The following is a 13,573-nucleotide window of genomic DNA, read 5'->3' on the forward strand; positions in this document are numbered from 1 at the left end:
CAAAATATCAAACAAGCTGAACTTTAGGGTTCACTTTTCTTCTCTCACCCCTTCCCTTTGCTTTCTTTCTCTAACTGATCAGGCATAATTTAATATTTCCATCAATATCTGTAAAATAAGTCTGAATATTTACAGCCCAACTGATTTGCTGCGTCTTCCTGCTGCTGTTGGCTTCTTTATTGCAGATGCAGCTCCCACAGCAAACCTATATTCTGAAGGTAAATAAGTACCAAACAATGAACAGTTCTAAATATTCCATTTAAGAATGTCTGACTTAAAGAAACACATCTATTTTGAAATGCAGGCCCCCTCCTTCCCTAACCCCAGAGCATCTACATCAGGAAGATGCTGGCTGCTTCCATGTGTGACAAAAGAAGAAAATGTCCGAGCGCCAGAACCTCTTTTCCAGGAGACAATGAGAGGAGGATTAGTCTGACCTTGGAAAAGAAAGAACTCTAAGGGCCAGATCTTCTGCTGGGATAAAGTAGTGTCACACCACTGAATTCCATACCAGTTTCTAGAGCACTATGTTCCCTAAGCCCAGTCAAAGAAGTGTGGAGATGGCTAAACTCATCTTCAGAAAGAAGAACATTCTGAGTTAGATTTGCCATCATTTTTAAGCTGAATTTCCAACTGAAATCAGTGGGAAATTCTCCTTAAAAATTGACAGTATGATGTGGGTCACTCAGGCTTCCAGTGTCCACCCTCGAGCATATTAGAAATGGGAGGGAGACAAGATAGGTCTGATGAAGGAAAGAACTAAAGCCCCGGTTCTGCAAACATGCACGTGCTTAATTTTACTACTGTGAGTGATGCCATCAGTGGACACAATGGGTGAATTCAATGGGATTACTCGGTAGCAAGTTAAGTATGTTCGTGCTTGCAGGATTGAGGCTTTAGGAATAGCGGTCCCATTGGCGGTTGCATGGAACACTTCGGCTGGGTCTGATTCACTGAGGTCTAGGATTCGGGTGGGACATATATGTAAATTCAATGTAATTGTGAAAATATTCGTATAGTAAGTAAATGAAGGCTTCCAAAGTAACTAAAATATTTAGAAAACAAGGCTACAAAGAGTTAACTTAGCCAGCAAAGGGGAGTTGAACATGCTTAAAGAAATGTACTTTATTACTTTGGTTCTCAATCAGGGGTCTGAAGCCCCTATGGGGTCCGCGAGCAGGTGTCAGGGGTCCACCAAAATAAACTAGACAGTAGGGCTGAGGTTAGAGTTTCTGGGGCCCCGGGCAGAAAGCTCAAGCACCGCTGTGCAGGCCTGAAGCCAAAACCTGAGCATCTTAGCTTTGTGGGGCCTTCTGTGACATTGTGCCTGGGCAATTGCCCTTCTTGCTACCTCATAATGCCATTCCTGGCTTTTAATCTACTGGATATGCAGAAAAACAGTTGTTGTGGCATAGGTGGGCTGTGGAGTTTTTATAGCATGTTGGGTGGGCCTCAAAAAGAAAAAAAGGTTCAGAACCCCTGCTATATTGTAAAAGAGTGTTATACTAAGTTTGGAATTGTACAAGTTCCAGAACTTTTTTTATGCACACTGACTGATTTTTAGGTAAATCTGAGTTCAGTCTGAAACCTAAAATCCTCACTAGCATATTTGGCCCATCTGGTGTTTTTACTGTTTTGATGATTTTCTGCTTATGTGGCTTGTTTTTTAGGTCAGTCAAACACACAATTTTCTCTTCCCAGTGGTTAAGAAATTTATGTTGTTGCTTCCAAGAGACTGAAAACCTGGACTAAGACAGATCTTTACTCTACCTGCCATAGATTAGCTGGGTACCACAGAGAGCAAAAGTTGATGGTACTGTACATCTGTGCATTCAACGTTTAGTGGCACTTAGCCACAAGTCTGTTTTCTGCATGACCAACTGACTAATTACCGTACTTGGCCTTTTCCAGTCTCTTCAATTAATGCAATGCACAATTGCACAGAGCAGCAGAGTCACCCATACAGAACAGAATCTGGGCCAGAATTAGACTCTAAGTCTCAAAAGCACCTGTTACAAATACAAAGAGTCCAGATGGTCTGGTCTTTGTGGGAAAGTGTCAAGGATTGACTTATCTGTCTTTCTCACTTTTAGTTTAAGGTCATAAACATGATCCTTTAGAAGCAGAAAGCCAAACAAATTCAGAGAAAAAACCCACCAACGAGGTAGGATTCATGGAGAAAACCCTCAATTTGTTTATCTAAATCTTTATAGTCCAGTGAAGCTCATTGTTATCACTTTGTAAGTGTTCAAATGGGATCTGCCTATGATTATAAGGGAGGCTTCGCATTATTAGATGGATTTATTTAAACACAAATGTAAATCATAAAACTGTGAATTATTTAGTGATTATAAATTCCAAATTTTATAAATTTAAACTTAAGGCTCCAATAAACTATTTTGTTCTGGTTTTGTTAGAAACACTAGAAAATACAAAATATTGCTCTGCTTTAGGTCTGCTTTTTATGATTATCATTTATTTCAAGTTACAACAGTGGTATTATTGAATGTTGATTTCCTTTCCAGTAAAGAACTGCTGCATGCCATTTTGTTTTCTGTAAAAACAGAAAAAAATAAGAAAAACACTTTTGAGATTAGTGCATTCATAATAAATATGATTTTCAGTGATATCATTTCATATTAATTGAGGCTGTGCATCCCTTATTACCTAAATAGCCTCATCAGTTGGAGGAAGCAATATAGGACCTAATGATGTGGAGCCAGACCCTGGAAGCCATAGGAACACCTCCAGCAACAGATGATAGCAGTGGCACAGACCTATTTGCATCCTGGGAGTGTGTACAGAAGCCCTCCTACAATGAAAGGCCTACACCTTTTACTGAGGGAGGGGGCCAAAGAGACCAGAAAACAACTAATTCCTGGGGAGGAGACAATGGTGGCCTCCCTTTAGCCCTTTATCCTAGAGTTTAGGGTACTCTCACAGGATGTGGGAGACCCCGGTTCAGTTCTATAGAAGGGGCATGGAATATTCTGTTATGGATCTTTTTCAATATCGCCTGTAGAAGATGTTCCACTTTGTATTAAATAGTTGAATAATAATTGGCCCAGCAAAAGAGAGAGAATGACGCTAGAGTGCAGTGGTTAGAGCTTTCACCTGAAAGATGAGGAACACCTGTTCAAATTCCTTCTCCTCATGGTGGGGAGAAGAGAGTTGAATTGGTGCCTCCCACATTCCATGTCAGTTCCCTAACCACTAAGCTGAAGGTTATAAGGGAGGCTGCTGTCTCCCCATTATTGCAGTCTCTTATAGAACATTCCAGGGTAATTATAAAGGAGGATTTGACATTGAAAGTGGAACACAGCTATCCCTGCACCCTCTCTCAGTTGTATAGCTGGAAGTATCCTATTACTGTATCTTGCCTCAGGATCAATCCTTAGTAAGAGAGTGGGACCCCTTTCTCAAAGAGACACTTGCAATAATGCTTTCTGAAAAATACGCATAACACTCCCAGGAATAAATCAGCAGTTTATTATACTTAAAGCAGATGGAAAGTCCTTGAGTTGGTTCCTACTGTGCCAAATCAACACAACATGTCATGAATATTTTCCTCTACATACTCAAAGTCAATGGGACCAGCATCAGGACAAGTGTATACACAGATCACTGCACACTTTGCAAATAAATCTCCAGATCACATTCAGTCTTCAGGTCTGCTGAAAATAGAGTTGACTGTATAACAGTACAATAAGCCTTTAATCTTATTGACTGAGGAGCTTTTATGAAGGATAGGTTAACAATTTTTTAAAACGAGGTTTCAAGTTTTGATAAGATCAAGAATAGGGTTGCCAACTTGCACAAAACCAAATACCCCTGCCCCCCCCTTCTCCGAAGCCCCACCACCACTCACTCCATCACCCCTCCCCTCATCGCTTGCTCTCCCCCACCCTTACTCACTTTCACTAGCTCTGCATGACTCCCTGAAGTGGCCAGCATGTCCTGTTCCTAGGCACAGGGACCAGGGGGCTCTGCATCTTGACTGTACCCACAGACACCACCCCCATAGCTCTCATTGGTTGCGGTTCCTGGAGCTTCCCTGATTGCCCCTCCGCCTAAGGGATGCAGGGACATGCCGGCGGCTTCCAGAAGCTGCGCAGAGCCAAGGCAGAGAGCCTGCCTTAGTCCACTGCACCGCCGACCGGACTTTTAACAGCCCGGTCAGCGGTGCTGACCAGAGCCTCTAGGGTCCCTTTCCATCCGGGCATTCCGGTGGAAAACCGGACACCCGGCAATCCTAAAAGTTTTATTCAAGAAGCTCATTTAGCCAGCTCCTGTAACCCAAGATCATTCCAGGCAGTATTTTAGTGAAAGCTGATACTGGTTTGATTTGTGAAAGAGTTATTTATTTTCAGGTTGTCTCTCTCTAATTTTTGTACCATGCTGATTGTATGATAAAGAACTAGATCCAGGATAACTGGTTTCAAATACTGGCTCTATTTCTGTATTTCTCTGTGTCCTTGCCCCAGTTATGATTTCTCTTTTTTATTTTCCTCCACAACCAACTATTGGTAAATAATACTTAGAAAACTTTATACAGCATTATAAAAGTAATAGATGTAAATGCCTGTATCTATTATCTTTTCAATTATCATCTTATCAAATTTTTCCCCATGTAACTTTAGAAACACTTAAAGTAGCAACTTCCAGTATTAAAGGAGCACAAATGATCAGTTGTCAATAGTTGACATTGAGTAAAATTTTCAATACGGCCTAAGAAGCCTAAGTCTTATTGACTTTCAATGAAATGTAGGCACTTAAAAACGTTATTCATTAATATCAACTCCTCCCCCTTTGTTTCCTAATTAAAGGATACTCTACGATATAGAAACTGTTCTCTTCCTCCTTCCTTAACAATTTCCTAGGTCCTCACAAGTAAGTACCGCGAAGAGCTGACCTTTTATAGGAGCTTTCTTCCCAGCATGCCTTTCTGGGACTGGCCCTTTAAATTCAGCAGAGTCAAACAACTGTAGTCTTTGAATGGTCATTTTGTTCCTGAGTATTGAATCTTTATGTCTTCCTGCTGGTAAGTACCTGATGTTTTCCTTTTCTTGTTGCTGAGAAGATGATGAATGTTAACAAGTGAGGTGGTGAGTGCACTTATTTAGCTCTCCTAGTAGGTTAGGAGCTGTAGAATCAAATCTCTGGGCAATTAGGAGTATATCATATACAATACTGTGTTAATAGCTACTGTTGTTTAATATAGTGGCTGACTTCTAAAGAAGGTTTGTGAATAACCAGTAAAACAAGATCCTTTCTTGCAATGGAGTCCATAGATTGCAATGTCAATTTCAGATTTATATGGACATAGTATTTAAACTAAAGATGCTGAAGTGTGGTGGGATGTTAGTATAAGTCATTGTCCTAAAGTGTTGATTTGGGTGTGTTTAAAGACTCAGGAGAAATGCCTGTGGGCTTGTTTGGATAGTTTACATTTCAGTATCTTTGTTATTGTTGAAGGTGGTGTGAATAAGACTATGAAGCCTAATTGGAGTAAGAATAAACACATTCATACTGTGTTTCCTTGTTAGGCCAAGATTCTGCAATGACACTTTGTGTGAGCAAATCCCTGCACCCCTGAGGAGCCTTATTAAAATCAATGGGCAGGGTATCCATGAAAGGGTCAGCTTACAACTATGAGGAACATATGACTAAAGCCTGGGTTCTGCAATAAGTTATTTATAAGAAGGCTTATAAACTGTGTGAGTCATAAATGACTGTGTAGTATATTAATTATACTCCTGAAACATAGGCTGTTTTCACCCTCTTGGTTGGGTTGACGTGCTTTTTCTAGGTGTATTATTTAATTTGCCAAGTTAACTCACTTTATCTGATATCTTTGGCAGTTTTTGCAGTTGTTTTCCCCAGAGGTATAACTGAGTCTGTAACTTTGACAGTGTGCTGAGGGGTATCTTTGTTTGCTGTAGAGCTACCTATATGTAGCAACAGAAGCAGGAAGACAACTGTAAGAAAACTGAGTTTTGGAGAGGGAAGCTAGAGTGGCAAACCCTGAGGTGAGATTTGGCTTTGCTGACTTGCAGAGCCCATGTACATAACAATTACTTAGCTGCTAATTTGAGCTACTGTGTGTCCTTTGTTCTGTTTGGTTTAGCATGAACAGCAGACTAATACCACAGGATTATAATAATAGGAATTTCTCCATCATGCCCCTGAGGAGCTGTTTAAAATACATTTCTATCAAACCATTATTCTTAAAGGGGACATTATATAAGCAGACTTATTTGTGAAAGAGTTTTAGGAAGATTGATATCAATGACTCTACTAAATAGGGTTACATTACAGGCTATAATTCGTAGCTCAGTCATGACTGCCTAAAGTGGAGTAAGCAAGTCAGCTATGTATCTGAGCCGTAAGTTATTAAATATATGGAATAATGCAGTGTATATGCTTTGGTCATTTGTATCTTGAGCACACCTGTGTAACTAAGTGGATTACCTTTAAAGTAACTCAGCCGAGGGATCCTGATCAGGATATTCTGTGTTGTAGTGTAATGTGCACCAATCATCAATGGGGATGTATCTCCTTTCTTCAGTTCCTTTTCACAATGTACAAGTTCTGCCTGTTCAGAATATTTACACAATGCTCTTATTTATAGCGTCTATTGCACTCAGGTTTTGAGGCTGGGCACCTTTCTGGGAATACTGTTGTGTGTTGTCATACCTTATTCCTACAGTCTTCCCTTTTTTTGCTACCCAGGCACCAAGTTTGCTGTTGCAGCTGCTCAGATTTTTTAATCTCTTTTGACCTTTTTGTTCAACCTCATTAGACTGACATTTCAAACTTCATATTCCCATTGATATTTTCTGGAGGTGGCTGAAATTCTTGACTGTTTTAGACTCCTTCTTCTGCTCTGGAGTTAGTCCTGATTGCATTTGCTTTATCTCCCATGATGTAATTGCTGGTGAAATTGACTTGGAGTAGAATTTTCAAAAGCATCTAAGTGACTTGGTAACCTAAATCTCAATTTCAGAAGTTACATAGGCACTTAACATCAAGAGCATGAGACTTGGGCTCCCAAGTGCCTAAATATCTTTTTTTTTTTAATTGGACATAGGCTCCTAAGTCACTGAGTAATTTTGAAAATTCCTCCCCTTGCTATTCACTCTCATTGAAAAGTTTAAATGCAATATAAAACTGCCAAAAATGGCATATACATTTTGGCTGTGCTGATTGTCTTTATAAACACTTTTTCCCCCTTGTTCTTTTATGTCACTTTTCTTTTCATTTGAAAATTTGTGTTTGATTTCTAGATAATCAAAAATAACATTTTTATTTGTTCTTTAGTTTCTCATTTAAAAAAAAAAAACATGAAAAAGTTCTGTGGATATTTTTTGAAGACTACTTCCCACTCAAAAACATTTCTAAATTTTTCATACTTGCCATTGTTCAACTGTACAGAACATTTATTGAATGAAATATTTAACTTGCGTCATCTTGTGAATTAATAGTTTGCAAAGTTATGATTGGATGTAGGCTACCACTAGCTCCTAGGCAGAAGACAATTAATTATAATCAAATCTGCTAGTTGCATGTGTGTGTAAGGATTTATGGATGTCAGGTTTCATTTAAACTTTCTCAAAGTTATACTCAAATACATAAGGTTTGATTCACCAGAGCGTTACTCCAATTTTACACTGGTGTAACTCCACTGAAAAACTGGGATTTCACAGGCATGTAGACAAGTTGTATGTTCTGAATCATAGCAAGTTGAGGGTGGAAAAGGGAATGCAGTCCCAGTGAAGGACTACTGCTTACCTTATACAGAATAACCAAGTCTTGCTGCTGCGGACATTATTCCTAGGAGTTATTACAGGGAGGTAATTGTGTTGTGAGCAAGACACGAGAAGTCATTCTTCCGCTCTACTCTGCTCTGGTTAGGCCTCAGCTGGAGTATTGTGTCCAGTTCTGGGCGCCGCATTTTAAAAAAGATGTGGAGAAACTGGAAAGGGTCCAAAGAAGAGCAACAAGAATGATTAAAGGTCTTGAGAACATGACCTATGAAGGAAGGCTGAAAGAATTGGGTTTGTTTAGTTTGGAAAAGAGAAGACTGAGAGGGGACATGATAGCAGTTTTCAGGTATATAAAAGGGTGTCATAAGGAGGAGGGAGAGAACTTGTTCACCTTAGCCTCTAAGGATAGAACCAGAAACAATGGGTTTAAACTGCAGCAAGGGAGGTCTAGATTGGACATTAGGAAAAAGTTCCTAACTGTCAGGGTGGTTAAACACTGGAACAAATTGCCTAGGGAGGTTGTGGAATCTCCGTCTCTGGAGATATTTAAGAGTAGGTTAGATAAATGTCTATTAGGGATGGTCTAGGCAGTATTTGGTCCTGCCATGCGGGCAGGGGACTGGACTCGATGACCTCTCGAGGTCCCTTCCAGTCCTAGAATCTATGAATCTATGAATCTATGAATCTATGAAGTAATTTTGGGCCTGATGCTGACCAGCTACTCAGAACGTTTCAAGAGACAGCAACTAATCTGTACACTTCAGAGGATGGGGTGTGTGTGGGAGGGAGAGTTGTACTCCATTTACATTTCTAGTTTGAAGCTCCAAAAGAATATTATCATTATTGATATCAACATCTCAGACCTCTTACCAAGGGCTGTTGGAAAACATTTTGGCATACTCAGTAGGTTTCATGGCTTTTTCTATTCTATGATATACTTTCCAATCAACCTGTCTCCAAAGGCATTACTCTCTCTTTCCTTGGAAACCTAGTATTTTAAGAGGAGATATATTGATGGCATTAATAGCTGGTCCAGAATAGGCTACATCTGATTATCAAGATTGATTGATAATATTATCTAGATGCCATGAAGTGATTAGACCAAAAATAGATCTATTACCAGTTGAAAATGGTATACACTTTGCTGATATGTCATATTTTTCAGGAAGAATATTAATCACCAGGATGACACCATATATGGCTAATTAGTTATTTTGGGGTCATTTTTCCTCCTTATATATAACCTACTTAATATAGCCCTGAACATGAAAAATAGGTTATCTAGTAATACATTCATTACCTCTTTTCTTAAGGGAATATTTGAGAATGCATCCCAAAGTCTTATAGAAATCTTTAACAGAATATAATTTGTTGAGAGATTATTTAACATACTTAATTTAAGAAGCAGGGCAATAGTAGTCCACAATAAATCTTTATTTTACACAACTTGTTGGGCCTGATTTTTGCTCATTAACAATGGTTTTACACCATTGTAACTTCAATAATTTCAGTGAAGTTACTCTTGATTCTCATCAGCATCAGGTTCTGTAAAATCCAAGATATGGAGCTACTGGATTCCTGTGATTCCTGTCTCACTTATATCTGTGTAAATATAAAGGGTTGGCCTTTGCAGATAATAGAGCTGCATCAGTGTAACTAAGGCCAGAATATGGTCCTTAAACATATATCACTGAGCGTGGAATTTGTCCCATTTAAAATATTGTACCTATTTTCACCTCTAGAGACAGTGATGTAAAAATACAGTGGAAAAATTAAAATGGTCCATAAAAACAGTGTGTGATCCGCTATAGGTTTTCAGGTTCTGTTCAATTTGGATATAGACACACAAACTTGAACATATTGCCAAAGCTTATCTAAACTACTTGAGACAGCAAAACAAAATGGCAATCTCATTAACAAAGTCTCCTTTGAGTGGCTGAACAAGGCATAAGCACAGAAAGGGGAAAGCTCAGGATAATATGGTCACTGCCAGATAATCTTTTATTTATTTACTTATTTATTTATTTTAAATGAGCAATTGCTGTCATTCCCCTGTCTGCTGGTGTTAATGGTTCTGGAAGCATCAGACAGGAGCTAGGAGTGCATTTAACTACTCTCAAGTCTGCCCAGAAGCTGGCTCTTCAGGAGCAGGGCCGGCTCCAGGCACCAGCTTCTCAAGCAGGTGCTTGGGGCGGCCACTCCGGAGAGGGGCGGCAGGTCCAGGTATTCGGCGGCAATTCGGCGGAGGGTCCCTCACTCCACCTGGGAGTGAAGGACCTCCTGCCGAATTGCTGCTGCAGATCGCGATCGCGGCTTTTTGTTGTTGTTGTTGTTTTGGCTGCTTGGGGCGGCCAAAACCCTGGAGCCGGCCCTGTTCAGGAGCTTCTACCCTTGCATCCCTTTCTTCTGTACTTCAAGATAGGGGCAGAGAATTCCCCCTCTCCCCTCCCCTGGCTTCCTTTCCCACATACTTTCGGTGGAAAGAAGGAACCCTACAAGGAAAAACAGACACACTTGGTCTGGATGGATAGGACGCATGTGTGGCAGGGAAGTTCTCATCTGTAGTATTTTAGGCTTTTCCTGTGTGTTTTGCTGATCTCCAGTCCTAGCATCTGGGGACAGGACCCTCTGGCTTAAGCCTTTGATTAAGAACCTGAATCAGGCTTTAGGGTCCAGACCTCCCTTTGCTACTACTTCTCAGAGCATGAAGGTTCATTGTACCTTTCCCATGAGATGGTCGGTCTAATAAGTATCTCGAGCTGTATAAGACCATAAGATCTTAACCTGATTTTTTATATATATACTTAAGCTAATTATAAATAGTACAAAGCCATATCTAGCCTTAATTAGAAAAGAGCTAGATATGGCACAACTGTGTGATCACAGAAAACAAAGGTGTCTCTCGGCTTCAGTTTTTCAATTGCTCAGCCTGCCAGGCATCTTGACAGTTTGTCAAGAATGATTCAGCTCAGCATATGAAGCCCAGCCCATGAATTCCTATCCTCAATGTGTCAATTCCCCCCTTTTTGTACCCTGGAAAGTATTTGATGTAAGATGCATGACTGTACTCATTATCATATCAGCCAGGAAAGCAGCCAAGACATTAGCATCTTCAACAGAAAGTTGCACAGGTGTTTACAGTATTGGTATAGCTCAATAGCTCTGGTCCCGCCCTGTCTGGAAATAAACTATAACATACAATGTGTATCTGCTTTCCTAGTCAAACCATTTCAGTTCTTGTCTTCTACAGCTTAGCATTTCAAAATTGTCTTTAAGATTGTGGAGCTATCAACTAATAATGCATATCCTTTATTTTTAGTAATAGCTCTCCCCTCACATCCTGTTGTTCTTCATTCCCTCGCTTAAAAATTCAACAAAGGTCAGTTTCATTCTTTGTAGTGATTTTTAGAAGGATTTCACTTTGATTCCATATCTCTCTATAACTTGCAGTCTAACAACTATAAATTCTTGACAGCTGGAACTCACTCTCATGCATAGATGTTGTGGATGTACTAAGTATTCACATACCTACAGAGATCTGGCTAATTTAACAGTATTTTCACACCTAGTACATGCCAAATAGCAAAAATCCTATAATATGGGACTATTCTTGATACATTACAATGCAGATATTACCCAAGCACTAACCAATAATTGAGAATAGATCTTATTGCATAGTGATATTTATATTGAATTAGAGGCTATTTAGATTTATTTGAATGAATAACATTACAAATGTACTGAAAAATGTAGATTATAAGCATAAAGAAAAAGATGGTCTCGCTGCCATTGTTTTCTGAAACAGCACACAACATTCTTTGTAACACTTGTATTTCCTTCTGAACAACTATTTTGCATCAGCACAAAGATAACTATTGTGTAGTTCCGTATATGTAGTGAACTGATTATTCTTGGCTAGCCTTGTACCACAAATGCCTTATTTTCCAGAAATACAATGGAAAAAAATTGAAGTTCTCTGAATAATGATGAAGAGCAGTAATTACAGGGTTATGTAAATACTGGGGATGCTTTAATGTTTACAAGCTTCCCCCCACCCTTTACATTACCACAGAATACATGAAGTAGGCTTGGATGCTGGAGCATTTAAATCTTACTACCATTACAGCGGGTCACTACACCATTTGTACCCAAGGTTTCCACTTATTTATCTCTGGCCTTTACAGCAGACATAAAATCCTGTTGCAAATTTATGTATACCAGGGAATATGACTCTCATGAAGTGATAGAAATTTCTAAGTTCTAATATTATTTATGCATCACATGACACATTTATTTTACTTTTCTAAGAGAGTGAGTTAGGCATAAGAACTTTGGCCAAGATTTCAAAAGTGACTTTTCAAAGTGAGTTGATTTTTGGCTACTGAACTTGAGATACCTTAAAAAGTGCAGATATTCAGAGGTTGAATGTTAAAACACTCTAAAAATCATTTTTTTTAAAATTATCTCATGTTGGGCACCCAAATTTTGGCCTTTGTTTTCAAGCTCCAGTGAACAAAAAAATCACACAAAAATGCAAGAGTCTAATTCTCATGGTGCTTTGCACCTTGGATATTCATTTACTCCTGTGCAAAGTGCATGTGAATTGTTAGCAGATCAGAATGGTAGAATTTTACAGTCAATGACTATCTAATGTGCCAGCAGTACAGAATCATGACTTATAAAATGCCATTGAAATAAATGAGAGCTTTGGGGGCTCAGCACTTCTAAAATTTGGGTCACTTGCGTTTTAGCAGTCACGAAGAGACTCTTTTACAGCACTTAAGTAAACATTTATTATCAGTGACCTGTCATGTGAAGCAAAGTTTATATTGGAGATAGGAAAAAAATGAGGAACAGAGTGATTACTGCAGAGTCTTGGCAATTTCTTGATCTGAATTAAAGTGGAATGAAAAGATATAATGGTTTGAGCAGAATCAAGAATGTGTTGTATTGTAGTTATCTATTTATTTCTTTACTGTCCTTCAGGACTTCACCACAGTAATCATCTAGGATTTGTGCTACAGTGATTCAGATGTTATTTTTATAGATGGGAAGACTGTGTCAAACCTAGGGTTCTACAAAGATGTGAACATTGATATTCAAAGTTATTACAAGTATCTTTAAGACCTCAATCCATAATATAGAATTAGCTGATCTACTGTCACATGGATTTGCAAGTCCTGAAGTGCAGTTTATCAAAGCTCTTGCATTTGTTACCTCTGATCTGCAGTTAACTTACTTTAGAGACATTACTGTTGAAGCAGTCTTTGTTACAATATGGCCTTGGTGGCTTTCAGTTTAAGGAGCATGGTCTTCCACTGGTTTGAATCTTGTGTAATCATTTATACCTGTGCAAAGTGGATGTTAAACATCACCAAATCACAACTGGAGTAGTTTACATTCACTTTGCACATGTGTAAATCACTATCCAAAGGTACAAGGCAGTGGAGAACCAGACCCCAAAGGCCACATTCAACCCTGGTATGACTCCATTGAAGTCAATGAAATTATTGTAAGGATGAGTTTGCATACTTATCCCTGGAAAAGGACAGTTTTATGAGGTCTAGATTGACTTTGTCTTAGCTCCTGTTGATTCTCTCTCAAGTGTATTCACTATGTCTTTCTTAGCTATATGTAGAGAAGATTAAAATCAATCTTTTAAACCTTTGTACTGCTACCTGAAATGCACCTGCCACTAGCAGTTTTGAATGGAGCATTCTACTAAAGGATATATCTGATTAATTAGTTCATGTTTATCCAGGATTTTGAGAGACGGTGCCAAACTTTGGTTTCACTTATGCAGTTTA

Source organism: Malaclemys terrapin, chromosome 1 (assembly GCF_027887155.1).
Source record: "Malaclemys terrapin pileata isolate rMalTer1 chromosome 1, rMalTer1.hap1, whole genome shotgun sequence".
In the NCBI taxonomy this organism is placed as follows: domain Eukaryota; kingdom Metazoa; phylum Chordata; order Testudines; family Emydidae; genus Malaclemys; species Malaclemys terrapin.